The sequence below is a fragment of the Schistocerca piceifrons genome, chromosome 6 (genome assembly GCF_021461385.2).
Source record: "Schistocerca piceifrons isolate TAMUIC-IGC-003096 chromosome 6, iqSchPice1.1, whole genome shotgun sequence".
NCBI lineage: Eukaryota > Metazoa > Arthropoda > Insecta > Orthoptera > Acrididae > Schistocerca > Schistocerca piceifrons.
Window position 1 is genome coordinate 382147637 of NC_060143.1, and position 21422 is coordinate 382169058.

General features: G+C 42.8%; 1 protein-coding gene across 1 annotated transcript in view; it reads right to left on the minus strand.

Annotated features, from left to right (window-relative positions):
- The window catches only part of LOC124802920 (inactive pancreatic lipase-related protein 1), a 232246-nt gene that overhangs the window by 39686 nt on the left and 171138 nt on the right, over nucleotides 1-21422 (minus strand). The window lies entirely within an intron of this gene.

Below are 21422 nucleotides of genomic sequence, written 5' to 3' on the forward strand. Positions count from 1 at the left end.
GGCGCCACCGGCGCAATAAATATTTAAAAGTCCAGAATGAGATTTTCACTGTGCAGCGGAGTGCACGCTGATATGAAAGTTCCTGGCAGATTAAAACTGTTTGCCGGACCGAGACTCGAACTCGGGACCTTTGCCTTCGCGGGCAACTGTTCTACCTCCTTTTTTTTGTTTTTGTTTTTCTTCTTCCACTTTGTTCGGTATTGTTCGTTGCGTTCGGTCTGGGTGGACGTCACAAGACATCCGTTCAAGCTGATCGTTGATTCCTTTACTCAGTTTTTTTATTACAGAGGGCGAGCAGTCCTCTGCCCGAACACGCTGCGCTACCGTGCTGGCGCCATCTGAGCTACCCAAGCACGACTCACGCCCCGTCCTCACAGCTTTACTTCCACCAGTACCTCGTCTCTTACTTTCCAAACTTCACAGAAGCTTTCTTCGAGGAGTGCTGGTTCTGCAAGTTTCGCAGGAGAGCTTCTGTGAAGTTTGGAAAGTAGGAGACGAGGTACTGGAGGAACTAAAGCTGTGAGGATGGGACGTGAGTCGCGCTTGGATCGCTCAGATGGTAGAGCACTTTCCCGCGAAAGGCAAAAGTCCCAAGTTCGAACTCGGTCCCGCACACAGTTTTAATCTGCCAGGAAGTTTTAATATTTAAAAGTAATTGAATGCTGGCAAAATTTAACTCATCATCATTTAAAAAATACATGTTTATAAACATTTATAAGCGAAAGACAAGCAAAATTTAGTGGTTCTTGGTCTGGTGAATTGATGAGATTGTGGTGTGAAGAAGTTTTTCATATACAATCTGATTTTCTCTGTAAGGTGTGGTAGAGGTATGGTTGTGTCTAACGTACGTGTTGAGAGTGTACCAAGGAGCGTCCGTCATAACTCGAAATACCTTGTCCTGCAGAGCATGCAGTCTTTTCAGGTGAGAACCCTCAGCAGTCATTGGCCGTACTCTCGAACCACGTACGACGGCCAGGAGTTCTATGCCACTTCAGTTACTTAGTTTAGCATCTTCTGATAATATGTGGCACAATTGATACAGGCCATGACACTTATTGACCGCACTGGTTGTGTTCGTCTTCCATTTCAATTTCTTGCATATGCTGCCCTAGCTACACCGAAGCGCAAAAGAAACTGGTATAGGCATGCGTATTCAAATACAGAGATATGTAAGCAGGCAGAATACGGCGCTGTGTTCGGCAACGCCTACATAAGACAACAAGTGTCTGGCGCAGTTGTTAGAACGGTTGCTGCTGCTACAGTGGCAGGTTATCGAGATTTAAGTGAGTTTGAACGTGGTGTTATAGTCGAGTCATGGGACACGGCATATCCGAGGTAGCAATGAAGTGGGGATTTTCCCGTACGACCATTTCACTAGTGTACCGTCAATATCAGGAATCCTGTAAAACATCAAATCTCCGACATCGCTACGGCAGGAAAAAGATCCTGCAAGAACGGGCCAACGACGACTGAAGAGAATAGTTCAACGTGACAGAAGTGCAAACTTCCGCAAATTGCTGTAGATTCAAGTTCTGGGCCTTCAACAAGTGTCAGAGTGCGAACCATTGAACGAACATTATCGATAGGGGCTTTCGGAGCCGAAGGCCCTCTCGTGTGCCATTGATGACTGCACGACACAAAGTTTTACGCCTCACCTGGGCCCTTCAACACCGACATTGGACTGTTGATGACTGGAAACATATTGCTTGGTCGAACGAGTCTCGTTTCAAATTGTATCGAGCGGATGGAGGTGTACGTGTATGGAGACAACCTATGAATTCATGGATCCTGCATGTCAGCAGGAGACTGTTCAAGCTGGTGGAGGCTCTATAATGGTGTGGGTTCAAATGGCTGTGAGCACTATGGGACTTAACATCTTATGTCATCAGTCCCCTAGAACTTAGAACTACTTAAACCTAACTAACCTAAGGACATCACACATGTCCTTGCCCGAGGCAACCTGCGACCGTAGCGGTTGCACGGTTCCAGACAGAAGCCCCTAGAGCCGCTCGGCCACAACGGCCGGCAGTGGTGAGGGGCGTGTGCAGTTGGAGTGATACGGGCACCATGATACGTCTAGATACGACTCTGACAGGTGACACGAACGTAAGCATACTGTCTGATCACCTGCATCCGATCATGTCCATTGTACATTCCGACGGACTTGGGCAATTCCAGCAGGACAATGCGACATCCCACACGTCCAGAGTAGCTCCAGGAACACTCTTCTGAGTTTAAACACTTCCGCTTGTCACCGAACTCCCCTGACGAGAACATTATTGAGGGTATCTGGTATGCCTTGTAACGTGCTCTTCGGAAGAGATCTCCACCCCTTAGTACTCTCCAGGATTCATGGTGTCAATTGCCTCCAGCACTGCTTCAGACATTAATTGAGTCAATACCACATCGTGTTGCGGCACTTCTGCATGCTCGCAGGGGCCCTGAACGATGTTGGGCAGATGAACCAGTTTCTTTGGTTTTTCAGGGTGTATTACTGAGTCACAGTAGTTCAAGCCCTTGCCGTCGATTGTGATTTGGGAATTGGGGAGGTTGGCCTAGTTGTGAACAGAATTGCTTGGTTCTTGTTAGCGTTGATTTTCCTCCTAGGCTTCACCATAAGGTTTTTCCAGATGTCTCTGGTGATGGCGATCAATACATTTTACGTTGTTGTTGTTGCGGTCTTCAGTCCTGAGACTGGTTTGATGCAGCTCTCCATGCACATTTTACGTTACAGTATATTTTTTAATGGCGCAGCCTCATTGGTGCACAAGATAATTTCTCTTCCCGCCGGCTTGAATATGTCTTTGGAACAGATAGAGTGAAGCGCATTGACAGAACGTAGCCCAGCAGCAGACCAGCCAGTAACGGTTCGTAAATTAATTTATTACTTCCGAGTTCGCTCTGGAATTATAATGTTCCTATTACCTATTTCGGCAATTTATTGCCAGCTTCAAATGTGATTGAAGGTCCATTCTCCTCAGGCAGTTTCAAAAACTCGATTTTTCGTTTTATAATTTTTTCGAAGCTACAAGTGTGTAAAATATCATATGAAAACCCCAAGCTGAAACCTCACGTAGGAACAAAGTTACACGTCATTTAGTTCAGACGTGTAGGGCCTGCCTGTGGTGCGTCGGAGAGCAGATGCGAATGTGGGCACACTCGGTGCCCTCAGTGAAACATTTGATGGAACAGGTGACTGCCAGTCGGTATGTGCCGCGTGGCAGTTTCCTGAAAAACATATCAATTGAGGCTGGAGAACAACTGAAGTATGGTGCTCTATGGGAGCTTCGATTTTCAATGAAGGTTTCAAATCCATTCGAAAGTACTGAAAATTGTGGGAGTCGATGCTGGATACCACGCTGAAACATACGTCATTGATCGCGACAAGATCGCCTGCAGGACTGGTCACCGCCGGGCGCAGCACGAATCCCGCGAAACGCGGGCGGCCGGCAAACATGCGAAAACTGCTGTGGAGCAGCAGCATTTGGACATGTGTGCCGTGCAGGGTAGCAAATTATCTGTGAGTATTAAAATTTTTACACAAATTCATTTTTAATCTTATAGAAGTCATACTTTTATCTTTAATCGAGTATTTTTCTTGATGCAGTATTTTTCAAGCTGACGGAATGGATTATGGGCAAACTAACAAAGATATCTTTCTAATTTTGGCTGACTTACTTCTTGGACATGTCAGCAAGGAGCAATCGGCTATTTTTTTTCTTAAATTATTCATTAGTTATTTGCATTAAACGTGACCAAAAAAACCACAACAAAACTGCATTTCTGTTTCAAATGTCCGTCATTTTATTATTTCTTCGCCTCAAAAAGTGCGGTATTACTTCGTGCGCAATGTCCTATAGGTTAAGATAATTGGTTTTTGAATTCAGATTCGATTTGCAGACTGCATGAACTCCGTGGCAGACGCACCTCATTTTGGACAGAGCAACTTTAACTCCTCGGTAGGGGGCTTAATGATGACTGAATTTCTTTAAAAAATCAGAAAATGTTATCCATGAATCAATAAATAATGTGCAAAGAGATTTACATTGATTGCTTGACTAGTTTTTCCAAAAACAAATCGTAAAAATCGGTTATTTTGTAGCCTGACTGAGGAGAATGGACCCTTAATCCGCTATTACCTTCGTGAAGATTGTGCATAAAGATTCCCATTAATCATTCTGAATATCATGGTAGTCTTATGAAATATGCTAACGACTTATACATTATATCATTACGTTGCAGCAATCCATCGCTAGATCTTGCGATTTGTCCGTAGACTGCACTTGTGCGGGCCCGTCGCAGATTGCCGTGATCGATTACTGATGCTTCATGGCGTCCTAGATATGCATGCATTCGGAACGATTGCCTGGCTACGATTCTTTTTCGTTCATTAATCCGTTAAAAAATGGCTCTGAGCACTATGGGACTTAACATCTGAGGTCATCAGTCCCATAGAACTTAGAACAACTTAAACCTTACTAACCGAAGGACATCACACACATCCATGCCCGAGGCAGGATTCGAACCTGCGACAGTAGCGGTCGCGCGGTTCCAGACTGAAGCGCCTAGAGACGCTCGGCCACAGAGGCCGAATCGAGTGTGCACTTTGACGCTAAAATTCATAGGTCTTCAGGGAACACATATCACTATACAAAATGAAGCTGAAGTTGGGGTTGTCACTTAGAAGAGTATACAAATATAAAAATGTTGACACAACAGATACTAGATGCTGGGCTCCAGCGGGTGTTTATGAGTAATTTGTGAGACGACTGGACCAATTATTGAAGTTTTTAACACCTATGGAAACCACAAGGCTTTTTATTGATAACATTGCTACAGGCAATCTAGAATACAAAGTCATATTATAAAATCTGTTAGCTTAACTTCAAGAAAAATGAATAAAAAATGATTTTCTGCTTTTAAGGTGTATTTGCAAAATATAGACGATAAGAAAGTACAAGGCACACTTGACGTTACTGAAAAACAAAATGTCTTCCATAATTCTTTAAGACAGCCTACAGTCATCAAGAAAAGCGTGCGAAAACAAACGTTTTCAACTACCACTTTTTTTATTAGGCGACACACGCAGATTAATCCCTACCGCTGCTGAAAACAATTAATTTGCCACACTACAGCTTCCCACACAGTGGCATTCGAAGTACTGCTTAAAATCTCTTGGGAAAGTTTTCGTGTGTAGTGTGGCTCAAGCTAGTGACCAATTGTAGGCGACATCGGCAGCCAGCGACTGGTTATTGAAATATTTGTTCAATTATGAGAGACAACTGAAACATTTCTGTTTGAGGGTCGCAGCGTATATGCAACGTAGCACGACACCGATCGAAAATGTCGTAACACAGAAGTTACGTCAACTCAAGTGGGAGGCGCTTGAGCAACCGCCTTAGAGTCCTGTCCTCTCCCTTAGATTCTTTAAAAAAGGCTTCAAGGATAAATAGTATGTGCAGCAGGCAGTTACGGACCTCTTCACACAGCAGGACAAGACGTTTCACCTAACGGCTGTCTTCCACGTGGTGCATCGGTGGGACGATTGCCTCAATACTCTGGGCGATTTTGGCTGATTGGCATACCGATTCTGCACTGCACCGCCTTCGAACGGAAACTTTTTAATGATGCCTTATACAGTACCTCAAGAAATAGCCCTGAAGATGATTATAACGAACCTGTACTTTTCATTCAGCAGTAATTATCCTAATGAAAGAACTGACACACAAAATTCCTCGAAAGAATGTGGCCAGTAGCTACACTGTAAGTGATGACAACACCCAACACGGGGTCTACGTGACTTCCAAGTCGTCCGCTGTATAATACTGAGTGCTGCGACACCTCGAGACATTATCCAATAATAATGTTCTGCTTATATTGTAGGAGGGTCGATTTCGTTGAGCAAGACTGTATTTTAATTGTTTGGTGAAATATTGAGGGGCAGAAGCAGCAGATAATATCTCAATTATAAAAAGCCTGAGTTATCGCTTTCGCCTGCGAAAGGGCAGCATCGTATCTGGGAGTAGGCATTAGGAGTGATTGAAAATGGAATGATCATATAAAGTTGATCGTCGGTAAAGCAGATGCCAGACTGAGATTCATTGGAAGAATCCTAAGGAAATGCAATCCGAAAACAAAGGAAGTAGGTTAAAGTACACTTGATCGCCCACTGCTTGAATATTGCTCACCAGTGTGGGATCCATACCAGATAGGGTTGATAGAAGAGAGAGAAAAGATCCAACGGAGAGCAACGCACTTCGTTACAGGATCATTTAGTAATCGCGAAAGCGTTACGGAGATGATAGATAAACTCCAGTGGAAGGCTCTGCAGGAGAGACGCTCAGTAGCTCGGTACGGGCTTTTGTTGAAGTTTCGAGAACATACCTTCATCGAGGAGTCAAGAAGTATATTGCTCCCTCCTACGTATATCTCGCGAAGAGAGCATGAGGATAAAATTACAGAGATTAGAGCCCACACAGAGGCATACCGACAATCTTTCTTTCCGCGAATAATACGAGACTGGAATAGAAGGGAGAACCGATAGAGGTACTCAAAGTACCCTCCGCCACACACTGTCAGGTGGCTTGCGGAGTATGGATGTAGATGTAGATGTTGACATACATATTTGGTTTGTTAACGTTCTGTGATTTTTAACAAACTTGTGTATTTCGAGACTTTACTAATGATTTTTTTCTGATAGTAGGCTTGACTATGGAAGGACGTATTTTCAAAGGAGGTGTACTTCTATTGTTAAAAAAAAAGAAACGACAACCACCATTCCTGCGAGGCCGGCCGGGTTGGCCGAGCGGTTCTAGGCGCTTCAGTCTGGAACCGTGCGACCGCTACGGTCGCAGGTTCCAATTCCGCCTCACGCATGGGTGTGTGTGATGTCCTTAGGTTAGTCAGGTTTAAGTAGTTCTAAGTTCTAGGCGACTGATGACCTCAAATGTTAAGTCCCATAGTGCTCAGAGCCATTTGAACTATTCCTGCGCTCTTGTAAGACGCTGAACATATAATGTAATAGTTGAGCACTGAGAAAAACGTTTTTATGAAATAATTTTTTCTCATTTCTGAAGTGAATATTATGCTCGTCTTCCCTTTCCTAGTAATTACAACACAAAGTGCAAGCAAGTAGAAGACTTAGGATTTAGAAAGCTAGGTACTACTGTGCAATCCCTATTTAATAACACGATCATTTGGAATGGAAAGATTCTCTTTTGTGAAAAGCGAAAATTTGTCGCCAAGCATTACTGCAAAATTAATAAGTTATTCTTTTTCAGCCAAGAAGCCAGTAATTAAGATCCACAGCGCTAAATACTTTATTTTTTATGAAAACATCAGTTTCAATTTTCATATTCAAAAGTAACACCAAAGGACAAATTTATTTAAATTCTTTAATACTAGGAAGGAAAGAGGACCTGGTAAGAGGAGGGAACAGTAGTTATGATTAATTTTGCAGCGGGAAGTTTCGAGCTGCCTGTCTGTTTGTTCTTTCTGCTAGGAATACTTAATAATTTTTCTAGTGTCCAAGGGAAGGTCATAAGAACGTGCATGCCGCTATGGCAGTGTTAGAAAGCTTCCGCGAAGGCAAACAGACATCCATCGTAAATTCAAACGTAGCCAAAGCCGAAACTGAACGAAGCCAAAATTAGCATTAGGAGAGCCATGCGTGACGCGTTAAACGAATTAAAAGTAAGTCCATCCCAAGCTGTTTTGGTGTTATGTTAAATCAGGAAACTGATCGAAGCAATCTGTCCAGGCACTATGTGACCGTAATGGCATGGAAATAGAGGATGAGAGAGAAAAGGCCGAAATACTAAACGCTTTTTCTGCGAAACTTAAGATCATATTGTGGTTCCTCCTTTAAATCATCAGACAAAAGTCAAAATGGCATATCGAAAAGCACCGCGGGATATAAAAACAACTGAAATCATTAATCTTAGGAAAGGTCAAGAGATGTCGTGATACTAACACGATTCAGCACAACGTACACAAGAAGTACTACACAGTAAGTCGCCGGAGAAGTGAATCGTTCCTAATGATTAGAAGAAAGAGCAGATCATCACCAATTTCAACACAGGTCATCGAACAAACGCACAAAACTTTGGATGTTTTACGCTCACGTATCATGACATTTCTGGAGTCCGAAAATCTCTTCTATAGAATCAACATGGGGTCCGACAACAAAAAAGAAAAAAATGATCCTGTGGAACTTGGCTCGCCATCTTCCTCCTCCACGAGACTCAGTAAACAGTAGACACCGGCATCCATATTGATTCCGTGTTCTTTGTCTTCTGGAAGGCAATCGATGTAGTACCACGCTGCCACCTAACGAACAAAATACAAGCGTGCGGAGTATCATGCCAGCTGTGACTGGTCTGAAAAGTTTCTAGCAAAGAGAAAACAGCGCTTCATCCTAAACGAAGAGAAATCTTCATTCGTAAAAGTAGCTACATGAGTACTCCGACGGAATATTATAAGACAACTACTTTTCACATTTCCATAAATGACCTAGCGTACAACTTTGAAAGTTCCGTGAGGCGTTTCGCAGATGATGCTGTTGTATACAGAGAAGTTGCAACTCTAGAAAATCGTAGCGAAATGAAATGGAGGAAGACCTGCAGAAGCTCGACACTTTTGGTGTAGGGATCGGCAACTGATTCCGAAGACAGAGCTAATGTAGATCCATTACTATATGTTTATACGATTGTAGAACCCTAATTGTAAGTATAACATCCATAAAAAATATTAGGAAATACGCGTACCACATAAAACTAACCGTAGGTAAGACAGATACCAGACTGAGATTCATCGGAAGAATCCTTTGGAAGTTTACACCACGCGCAAAGGAGGTAGTATACAAAACCTTTGTTCGACCTGTACTTGAAGGTTACTCGCCATACAGGGATCCGCAGTAGATAATACTGATGGAGGAAATAGAGAAGATCCGAAGAAGACCAGTGCGTTACGTTGCCATCCATTTAGCGAGCGCGAAAAAGCTCAAGGTTTTCAAGGCAATATAACTAAATTCAGAACAGTTGTTATGGAAGTTTTATTGGTACATACATGATTTCGCGCTTATTGAAGATTCACGTTTTTAATTATAAATATTTGAAACTTTTTTACAAGGTGAGTACGAGTGTGACTTTTTTGAACGAAATTAATGTCGTTTGATATACCATTATTACAAATACTGGGAAACTTCTTTTGCTAGATTTTTACAGCTCTCCAAATTTCTGTGAAAAAAATATTCCAACTGTTAGGGATTTTTTTCTCTTACATTGTTTAGTATTAGAGGGCAGCGTGGGGGGGGGGGGGGGGGTAAAAATCGTAGAAGGAGACCAAGAGATGAATACAATAAGCAGATTCAGAAGGATATAGATTGCAGTAGGTACTGGGAGATGATGAAGCTTGCACAGGATAGAGTAGCATGGAGAGCTGCATCAAACCCGTCTCTGGACTGAAGACCACAACAACAACAACAACAACAACGGGTGCCTTATCATTATAGCAAATGAAAATTTCTTCCGCAGAATGCTTCACTATAGTATTGACAAATTGTATGCCAAATTTTAGTATTATGAAGTCAATGGTTTTTGAGGAAAAGGTTCATAAACTTGCCAAAATGTAAGTTACGGAAAACCTGAATGAAAGTTTTGACAGTGTTTGTATTATGCCTTACCTTATCTGTGTGAACTAGTGCAAACCTTATGCATTCTCCTCTTCATCGTCACGCAATCCTTTCCTTACTTGTCCTCTAAGGTTAACCTGATTTTCAAACTGAGTGACAATAATTTCAGCTGCATCAGTTCTCCTGTTATTGGTTTCCTTCAATATCGACGGTATGAAAGAACCGGGATCAAATTGTAGCATCTGTAGAGCCCGTTGTCAGCCAAGATCAGGACAGTTAAAAATTAAACAAGCTTCATAGCTGCAATTTCATCAGCAGTCGTGGAAACAAATGTTGTCATGGGGAATGGTTTTTCTGTCACAGTCGTAACTTTCATTAGAATTTGAGTTTTTCCGTGTACACACTTTTATAGAAGTTATGGATCTGCTATACACCGAAATATTCCCCAGATTGTGACTGCACAAAACTGGAAGGGAGCACCACAGGAATAAATAATCTGAGGAAATACAGAACAGCCAGGGGCATGGTCCAGTGCAAATTTTGTTAATTATTAGTTTTATCACACTTAGGGGTGTAATTAGAATGCAGTTTTCAGAAATTGAAACATTAGTACCACGTAGTAAATGATTTTTCAATAAAAATATTTTTAACAATTTTGGTTGCCTTAACGTCGTCCTTAAAGTTCCGGTAGTGCACGATCCTAGGAGAGTGAACCAGAATATTGCTTACTCCGACATATATCTCGTGTTGTTGTTGTTGTTGTTATGGTCTTCAGTCCGAAGACTTGTTTGAAGCCACCCTCCATGTTGGTCTATCCTGTGCAGGCTTCTTCATCTCCTAATAAATACTGCAACATACATCTTTCTGAATCTGCTTACTATAATCATCTCTTGGTCTCCCTCTACGATTTTTAATTGCCACACTTCTTTCCAAAACTAAATCGGAGGCCGCTTGATGTCTCAGAATGTGTCCTAACAATTGATCCCTCCTTTTGGTCAAGTTGTGCCACAAATTTATTTTTTCTCCAATTCTATTCAGTACTTTCCTCGTTAGTCATGTCATCGATCCATCTAATCTGTAGCACCGCGTTTAGAAAGCTTCTGTTCTCTCTTTATTTAAACTGCTTATCGTCCATGTTTCACTTCCGGTCATGGGTACACTCCAGACGAATACCTTCAAGAAAGAATTACTGAAACTCAAATTTATATTCGATGTCAACAAATATCTCTTCTTCAGAAATACTTTCCTTGCCATTGCCTGTCTACATTTTATATCCTCTGTGCTTCGACCACCATCAGTTATTTTGCTGCCCAAATAACAAAATACATCTACTACGTTAAGTGTCTCGTTTCCTAATCTGATTATTCCTATCTCATTCACTTAGCTTCCCCAGATTTAATTCGGCTACATTCCATTATTCTTGTTTTGGTTTTGTTGATGTTCATCTTACATCCTTCTTTCAAGACACTGTCCCTTCCGTTCAACTGCTTTTCCAAGTCCTTTGCCGTCTCTGATATAATTACAATGTCATCGGCAATCCTCGACGATAAATGTGAACAATTGACAGTGGTAGATAAAGTGCCCTCCGCCACACACTACAAGTTCCCCTGCAGGGTATATATGTAGGTGATGTGCCTTCCAACTGGGGTCCAAGACTCCGCTGTGTGTGTCTTTCACAGTGGCAGCCCCTAGCGGTGTCGGTAGATACTGCCACCGATAAAATTGAATCATCCGACATCAGTGGAACGGTGTCGGTCCATGGAGGCACAATTTGTTAATAAAATATGATTATAATTGCATATAATAAATATAACGGAGGGAAGTAAAAATAGCCTATATCTGGCGTTCAACATAAGGTAAATCACTTACATATCTTGCCTTGTACTGTAGGTCGCGTAAGATTCAAACCAGATTCACTATTTCAACGAATGAGGTCGTGCATTGATTATCAGATTTGACTATCATTAGAGAGCACTAGTGTTCAACTCCCAATTCGGACATTCAGCATCACGTACTCTGCAAATGCCGCGAGCGTTCCTTTGAAAAGTACAAAATAACTTTCTACTCCCATCTCTGTGCAGTCCAAGCGTCTGCTCCGTATGTAACACTCTCACGATCGACATGGCACTATGATACCTTTCCTTTGCTTATTTTCTTCATGTCCAATCTTCCTTAGTTTTTTTGTACATATTTATGCTTTTTGTACAGTATTAAATTTTAATAACGCTGATTCCCGAAAAATTGCATTAAATTTTTAGTATTAATGTTTACAGTTGCTACATATTTGTAATCAATTCTCCAGCCTTGTGCATCCTTGAGAATGTTTGTCTTGTCATTATCTCAATAACCTACTCTTTCAACACGTGGAACACACCAGACAAATACAATAAACCATGATAAACTTGTGTATCGGATCTGATTCCGAAATGTTTCTTGTTTCCATAATAATTCTTCAATGCTAACTTTAAAAACTAGTTGTGTAAGCGGTCTGTCATTATCAGCTCACTTTCAGCTAAGAAGAGACCACACTCGCGGGCAGCTGGTACTTATGTGTGCGCTGCTTATTAGCAAACGAGCTCCACTTTCTCTCTTTCACGTTGCCTGTAACCCAACATCGCAAACACTTTCCCTGCACGCGAACCACCGAGAATCATGGCAACTGAGATTTCTTGAGGTTTTCGAGTGTAATAATCTATATTGCAACACAAACCGGCAAAAACTCACATAACTGGCATATAACTATCATATTCTGTTCCTTTTACTTCCCTCCTTCAACAACACTGCGAGCTGTTCTGCGTCTGTCGTATTTCTCAAGCGAGTCCAACAGTGAGCAAATCGCAACAAAGCGAATGTTCCAGTAACTTCAGGGAATCAGTACGACCTTTCGTTCCTTGACACAAACTACTTTCGTAGGCGTTGTTGCTGTGTCGCTCGAACAAGACACAGTCAGGGCAAGAGCACCACGGGCGCAAAGATGTGAGCTGGTGCCTGTGTCGTAGAGACTCGCCACTTGCGCGAGTTCCATCCGCGCCACGGGCGGCGTTAAGGATGAAGATGTCGACTTCGCCTCGGCCAATTACCGGCCGAGTACAATCCTATCAATAACCGGACGACGACGGGCAGAAGCCTACCCGGGAGATAGAAGAGCAGCTCTCGCCTACTTGGTTATAGATCATCGTACAGGGCTGACTTAGACAGGAAACGTCGTTTCGTGAACTCTTAGAATTGAACAGACAGTTTTTGTAAACAGCATTTGGTGTGCACTGTGAAGTTTACCTACGATTATTTGCACTTAGCCATTGAGGGTTTTTTGTGTTATATGACAAGCAATGTTGCAGACTTAATAATTCGACAAGTCAACCTTATAACTCATTTGTTTTTTATTACTAATTTGTTGGAGTGTTGAAGAACCTTCGTTCTCCTATCCTGTTACCTGACCCTGGGACATAGCTGTGTAATAATGGCAGGGGAAATTGTCTTAGCGGTGTACTGAACCAGAAGCCGTTTAACGAACTCACAACTCGGCCTTCACAGCAGTAGCGACGAGACTTTACAAAAGTTGCAGCTTCAGTTCTGAAAGGGAACTTTCAATCCTTGTAGCGAAACACACAGAGCGGACCTACCCATATCGCAGCTCCAATGTGACCACTGTTCTTGGGCACTGGTTGGGTTAGATGCTATTTGTAAGCAGTTTCACGTCACCCTGACTGCATTCAAGAGACTGAATGTTGCTACGAATGATGGGTGGCCTACTGACAGTCACATACGTCGGATATCGAAAGTACCTCTCACGACCGAACGAGGCGGTGCAGTGAATTCGCATTCGGGAGGGCGACGGTTCATTTCCTCAACTAGCCATCCAGAAATCAGTTTTCCGTGATTTCCCTAAATCGCTCTAGCAAAGGCCGAGATGGTTCCTTTGAGAAGTGCCTCGTCGATTTCGTTCCCCGTACTTTCGTAATCCGAGTTTGTGCTCCATCTCTAATGTCCTACATGTCGACGGAGCATTAAACTCAACTCTTCCTTCCTTTGTCATCTCCTACGGTGTTTTTCGTCGTAGACAAGAAACTCAAATCCACCGAGATAGAATTTGATGCTGGATCCGAGATACTTTTAGGGACACTCAGTATCAAGCGTGAGCAAAAATGTGTAATTAGTTCCATCGATCGATCATCCGGCTCATTCGCACATATATCCAGAAACATCAGAGAAAACTTCAGTTCATCAATCTGGATACCAAGAACAGAACCCTGCAGAATATCCAGTTTTAACCCTTTGGATGGGTACAAGTTTGTTCCCTGTTTATTGACACTACAGGACAAACTTCAGCTACGTCTCTGATTGAAAGACAATCTTTGGTCAGAGTTTTCTCTAGTTCCTTGTGACCCAAGCTGTAGAAAATACGGCGTGGTCCACACCATTAAACGCTTTTGGTAAATCAAAGTTTTTATCTACCGTCTATAATTCACCGTTTGTTTCCCCAAGTGTCTCTCTCAGAGAAGAATAAAATGTGTTGATGATTCGTTTTTGAAACCAAAATGCTACTGCGACAACAAATTATTTGTGGTGAACTATGTTACTACTCTTTCATCCAAAGATTTCTGATAAACCTTTAAAAAACTGATAAAGAGGAATTATCCTGATTGTGTCTTTGCTTATTTTGGTTAGGTTGTTTTAGTACCTCACTTGGTGTGTCGTTGTTGGTATTAATGAATATGTAACGCAAGAACGAGAGGATGATACCCTGTACCGGCTAGAGACCAGAAACGAGCTCCATATACTCGCTTTAAAATCGCCATTGGGTCCTAAGACGTCATCCTCGAACACTCCGTACGCTCTGGGGACTCCACTCGTGAGTCTCTGCCGCTGCCCATTTAACCGAAAACACGTCACACGAGTCGGCTGTCGGGAGCAAGCAGAACATAACATGTTGTTATCAATGGAGAGACGTCTACAGACATTAAAGTAACCTCTGGAGTGCCACAGGGGAGTGTTATGGGACCATTGCTTTTCACAATATATATAAATGACCTGGTAGATAGTGTCGGAAGTTCCATGCGGCTTTTCGCGGATGATGCTGTAGTATACAGAGAAGTTGCAGCATTAGAAAAGTGTAGCGAAATGCAGGAAGGTCTGCAGCGGATAGGCACTTGGTGCAGGGAGTGGCAACTGACCCTTAACATAGACAAATGTAATGTATTGCGAATACATAGAAAGAAGGATCCTTTATTGTATGATTATATGATAGCGGAACAAACACTGGTAGCAGTTACTTCTGTAAAATATCTGGGAGTATGCGTGCGGAACGATTTGAAGTGGAATGATCATATAAAATTAATTGTTGGTAAGGCGGGTACCAGGTTGAGATTCATTGGGAGAGTGCTTAGAAAATGTAGTCCATCAACAAAGGAGGTGGCTTACAAAACACTCGTTCGACCTATACTTGAGTATTGCTCATCAGTGTGGGATCCGTACCAGATCGGTTTGACGGAGGAGATAGAGAAGATCCAAAGAAGAGCGGCGCGTTTCGTCACAGGGTTATTTGGTAACCGTGATAGCGTTACGGAGATGTTTAATAAACTCAAGTGGCAGACTCTGCAAGAGAGGCGCTCTGCATCGCGGCGTAGCTTGCTCGCCAGGTTTCGAGAGGGTGCGTTTCTGGATGAGGTATATTGCTTCACCCTACTTATACCTCCCGAGGAGATCACGAATGTAAAATTAGAGAGATTAGAGCGCGCACGGAGGCTTTCAGACAGTCGTTCTTCCCGCGAACCATACGCGACTGGAACAGGAAAGGGAGGTAATGACAGTGGCACGTAAAGTGCCCTCCGCCACACCCCGTTGGGTGGCTTGCGGAGTATAAATGTAGATGTAGATGTAGACGTAAAAAGGAAGGCAAATACACGAGTTCGCTCGTATAACCGAGGACTCGCAGCATTTCCGCTTCACACACAATCGTTGGGTAATACGGTTATAACACACCAATGCAATGACTGACCGATTAGCAGTGAATAGATATCGTATTTTGAAAAGTTTCCACACAGGCACTTGTTTATGTCATTCAACCAGCGTAGTTGCTAGGCACGATGTTATTATGTTTGCTTGCAGTGTTCTTTGAGTGCATTGAAACTTGGTAGTCATTTAGTGTGTGACAGTCCAAGTAGTAGGCGGTGAGTGGACGATGAGATTTACCAGTGCATAAAACCAACATGCTCACGGTGCATGGAGAGTGTAGGAAGAAAACATTTCGTTCTTGTAAGGTGTATGCGGCAAGATATTTCATTAAATGTCAACCATCTCTGCAATTAGTTATCAACTTCTTGAACCAGTTGCGTGAAACTGTTCCTGTGACGCCTAGACGACGTAATAGAAGGAAACAAGTGACGACAGAAGAGAGTGGAATTAATGGTCTTGGTGCTGTTGCAGTTACCGTCACGCTAGCTCCCGTGCAATCGCACGAGGAAGTGGCGTGAGTCAGGCAAGTGTCCTATGCTTTCTACAGCGACATAGGGTCCATCCCTATTACATCTCTCTCCATCAAGAGCTACATAGAAACGATTATGAGAATCGTGTTAACTCCTGTAAAGGAAACTCCAGATGTATCCATGTATATTGTTTAGTGATGAAGGCACATTTACCAATCACGCCCACGAAAACCGCTGAAACATGCCCTGTTGGTTTTGTTGACAATCTCTGTTGGAAAGTGAAGGCTTTCACGATCGGACGACATTGGTGCTGGTAAACCTTTCGGGACATAAGGTCGTGGTCAACAAAACTCTTTTGTTCTCCCAAAACCGCGTTGGACAGCTTCAGAGACGATGCTGCTGCGTTGAGTATTCCAAGAACAGAAGAGTTTTGTGGACCATGACATACCCCGAATGGTTTACATGGAGGAATTTCCGTTGGTGTCGTCAGTTGTAACTTCAGCGTCCCTGGAGCGTAAACGTGTGGTGTGGCAAAGTTACCCATCAGCTCATAGGTCTGTTTCTCATAGGCAGAACACTGAACAGGCGTAAGTGTCACAGCATCCTAACACGTCATCTACCGCGTATGCTAGAAGACATTCCTCTGCAGACTAAGAGGCACCTGTGGTACCAACATGATGGCTGTCCGGTTGATAGTGGGTAAAGTACTACAACATGTCTTCACAGATTGTTTCCAAATCATGGGACTGGACACAGAGGACCTCTATCTTTGTGGGCCCATTCCCTGGATTTTATGCCTGTAGACTTTTTTCAGAAAGGAAATCTGAAATACTCTGTCTACTTGGACATACCAACTACACCCAATGATATGTAACGTATTACTGCAGACTGCTCAGACATCTCCACTGAAAGGCATGCACTTATCCCGCAGTTGTGGCATACAATACTGGAAGCATTTATTGCCGCTGCCGGTGGTCAGTTTGAACACGACCTCATTCGTGATCAGAATCCACATAACTTATATATTCACTTGTGGTGTTCTTTAGTGTGTGCTACCATAGATATTGTAGTGTCAATGTTTTCAGAATACGATATCTCATAATCGACTCGCAGTAGAATCCTGCGACAAACTCCACGAACATTCTAATTTCCCTACTCTCTGTTTATTAATATCTACAGATATTCTTCCATTTAAAAACTGTATGGTTGCACAAAAAGTTCACTTTCTAAGTATTATTACAATATGTTGATTGCCTAACAGTACGAGCCCCTGACAACCAGTCCATTCTGTGTAAACCAAACATCAACAGAATTTTCCATTTATGCAATAGGCCTGTTTGTTGTGCAAGTTTTAGGTGATTCTCCCCTGTGGATATATATGTGTATGTATATGTACTTTTGTATATGTATGTATCTACATATGCACGTGTATATATGTTTTCATGTACTTATAGGTGTGTCTGCATGTATACACATAAAATGTTTTGGAGTTGCTCTAAATTTTTTTAATGTTTAATCTCTGTTTACAGAATGTGTAACAATTATGTTCATGAACACGCACTTTCGGCATATTACCGAATCTGTGATCACAGAACATGGAATCGTCACAGGAGGCTGAAATGTATTCTGTAAAAGGTGATTAATTACTACAGGAAATGTACTCACAGCTGTGAATATGAACCACTATCATCTGTACATTGAACTCAAAACAATGACAATTTGTGCCACTCTGGGATTTTCCACGTCACGCAAGCTGTCACCTTAACTGCTCCAGCTGTCTGTGCACGAAACATTGCCAGACCCAACCTTCCACATGGTATTGTCCATGTGGCACAACATGCACTCGGAGAGTACGTATATTCCCTTCCAGGTTCAAATGGTTCAAATGGCTCTGAGCACTATGGGACTTAAATTCTGAGGTCATCAGTCCACTAGAACTTAGAACTACTTAAGCCTAACTAACCTAAGGACATCACACACATCCATGCCCGAGGCAGGATTCGAACCTGCGACCGTAGCGGTCTCGCGGTTCCAGACTGTAGCGCCTAGAACCGCTCGGCCACCCCGGCCGGCCCCCTTCCAGGAAGGACAATTTACTGAGCGTTGAGGGCCTGACGTTGATGAATAGATACGAAGTAGCACTGCTTGTGGAATTAAGAAGTACAGTGCAATGTTCTTTTGGGCATTAACGGCTGTGGCCAGAATCCACACACAATTACAAGGAAACACCCCATCGCACTCCCATTAGACTTAGTGGTAAGGTGGAACAATGGATAGTCCATCCAAAACTGAACACAGACAAAGCATGAAAACAGGAAGAAGGTGTATGGAACTGAAAAAAGAAGCTGAATAGAAACACTAAATGGTCCACGCTCAAGATATGTAACATCGAGCAAGAAAACACAGCAATATTGTTGTATAGTTATGGAGTTGGACTACAAAGCCGGGAGATCTGTGTTCAGATCTCTCTCGTTCCCCCTTTTATTCACAAAATTATGAACCGTCCGTCCAGTCATTGACGCGTATGTTCCTTGTATTCAAATTTATCTCTGTGTCGTTGCGTAACATCTGTTTACAACAGCTAGGTATAAGGAAGGAACCTCCAGATATACGTACCTCCTATATGCTCTACAGAAGTATTACATGTTACGACTCTTTCATACTGTACTGGAAGTTTTGTTTTTTGAATTCCTTTGTTGGAACGTAGTTCACACCCATTTATCTGTTGTTTTCATTTGTGTATGGTATATATGTGGCATCTAGCTCAGTATTCATCACATTTACTTGCGACGGTAATATATTCTTACCACATGACATATATTCTATAACCAACGTACAATACTGCAATTGCCAAGACTACAGAAGGAGAAGAGACACGTTAGGGACCGGGCGTAAAGTTCGTAATTTTGTGAAAAAAACAGTGGGGCGCCAGAGAGTTCTGAACATGGATCATCCACTCTGCAGTCCAGCACCGTTTCCATACGATCATGATGCCATGGTTCTTGCTATTCGCTCGAAGCTGCACATCTTAAGCTTGGACCATCCATTGTTTCTCTTTTGCTTCTTTTTTCAAAGTTCAGTACACCTTCCTCTTGGTTTCATGCTTGGTCCGTGTTCAATTTTTGATGGGCTATCCACTGGGCCATTTTACCACTGAATCTGAGGGGTGTGCGATGGGAAATTTCCCTTGTCAGCTCATTGCGGTTGCACAGGACATTTGGCTCCACAGATTTATGCTAATACATTTACTCTAAAACATTTGTCAGTGTCGTAATCCTCGACCCTGCTATACTATTAAATGTTTACATGTGGGTCATCGGCCTCACTTTGTCCCACTAAACTGAATTATATATATCTTATATAGTCATATCCCTTATGTATATAAAGCCGAGTGTGTGTGTATGTATGAACTTCTGTAATCTTTTCCCAAACCCCTAAATTGATTTCAGCCGAATTAGGTAGAGAAAGAGCAGGCCCCACAACTATCAACAGGGTTTATAACCTCCTAGCACCAATAGCACTCTCTGGCAAAAACTTTTTTTCAAGCCTCTGGCATATAGACTCACTTGCACTATAGGCATGTTTAGTGGGAATTGTAACAGCCTGCCAAATCAACCTGTTTTGCAGCGCAGCCTACGTATCATTGGCAAAAAACTGTTTTCCAGGCCCTGACAATTTCAGACCCCTCATGTGTAGCCTGCCCTGCATGACAGATCTGTTGTGTGAGTGGTATCGGTCTGCTTTATTTATTCCAGGGACTCTACGTTCTGATGAGTATGGCTTGCATCGAGATGGATAGAGGGCGTAGACAGGGCGTTGGAAGGATAAAATAGAGCGGGAGAGACGTAGAGAAAGAGATACATGAAGTAGGTGGAAGGTGTAGAGAGGTAGTGGACAGGTGCAAAAGGAAGAGGGGTACGTGGAAACAGACTGGGGAAGAGGAGGGTGGGGCAATGGTACAAAGAGGGAGGCAAGAGGATATCGAGAGAGAGTGGAGAGGAGGAGACAGAGAGGTAGGGGTGGAAGGATGAGATGGACAAAAATAGGGAGGAAGAGGTGGACACAGAGAGAGGGACCAGAGACTTAAATGTATGTTTTGAATGCATATGTGGGTGAAGCTATGGGTAAAAGGCTGGTATAATGGTTCAAATGGCTCTAAGCACTATGGGACTTAACATCTGAGGTCATCAGTCCCCTATAACTTAGAACTACTTAAACCTAACTACCCTAAGGACATCACACACATCCATGCCCGAGGCAGGATTCGAACCTGCGACCGTAGCGGCCGCGCGGTTCCAGACTGAAGCGCCTAGAACTGCTCGGCCACACAGACCGACAAAGGCTGGTATAACTATGAGGGATAGTCAAATGAAAATGAGGCAGATGATTTAAAGAGAATAAGTAAACTGTATTATTCCGAAAGTAAACGTCGTAACTGTTAATACACTTATCCCATTATGAGGCAAGAGAGTCGGTATGTTGACAAGAGTGCTTCGACAGCATCGCAGAAGCTTTTCTGGGAACCCGTTACACACCCTCCATAGCATCCCGAATAATAAATAGTCTAATTAATTTTTTCGTTCCTTCTCATTTTCAGTTGACTACCCTTTCAATAAATGCCCTTAATTGTCTTCTACTACACGTCGCCAAATCCATCTCATTCACTTCAGTTAGCTACTGGCTCCACCCTCTGTTATACAGCATTTTCTCAAAAGTACGAGTATGCCAAGGGATGCTCATCGACTCCTTGATCTCAGTAAATTATTTTAACATACATGTCTTTCAGCCAGTCAGGCAGTGAACATATTGAAGTATTTCCACTAGCCATATCTTGGGCCACAAGTAGCACTGTTCGTCTAACAGCTTCTTCCTGCCTGCCCTTCTCAAAGTTTAATTCCAATTTGAAACTAGAAAACACCTGCCGTCACGGAAAAATCAGTCACCCTTAATCCATCGGAGAACGCCTGCAACACAAGCCATATAGAAGGATGACGGAAAGCCCAGACTATCATCTTCAACTTGCAGAAAAGTCGCCGTCCACCAGTCACCGACTCTGGCTTCTAGAGTAACCACAGGATGGGTCTGCGGATGAGGCTGGGAACAGACACATAGTTTAGGCCATCAGACCCAAACGATAACGCTTAGCTAAAATGCTCCTCCTCCACTGTATTCTGCTTTGTGTCGCCAATCACGCTATACGTAGATCTGTAAAAAATCTTCATGAATTCCCTGTGCTTCATGTTCTTCTTCCGCAGAAAATACATGTGTTTCAAAGGCCATAGATGTTTGTACACCGGAGTGACGGGACATGCCAACACAACCATTTGGTTCTCAATATGACAACAATTTTGGGCTGTTGTGGGTCT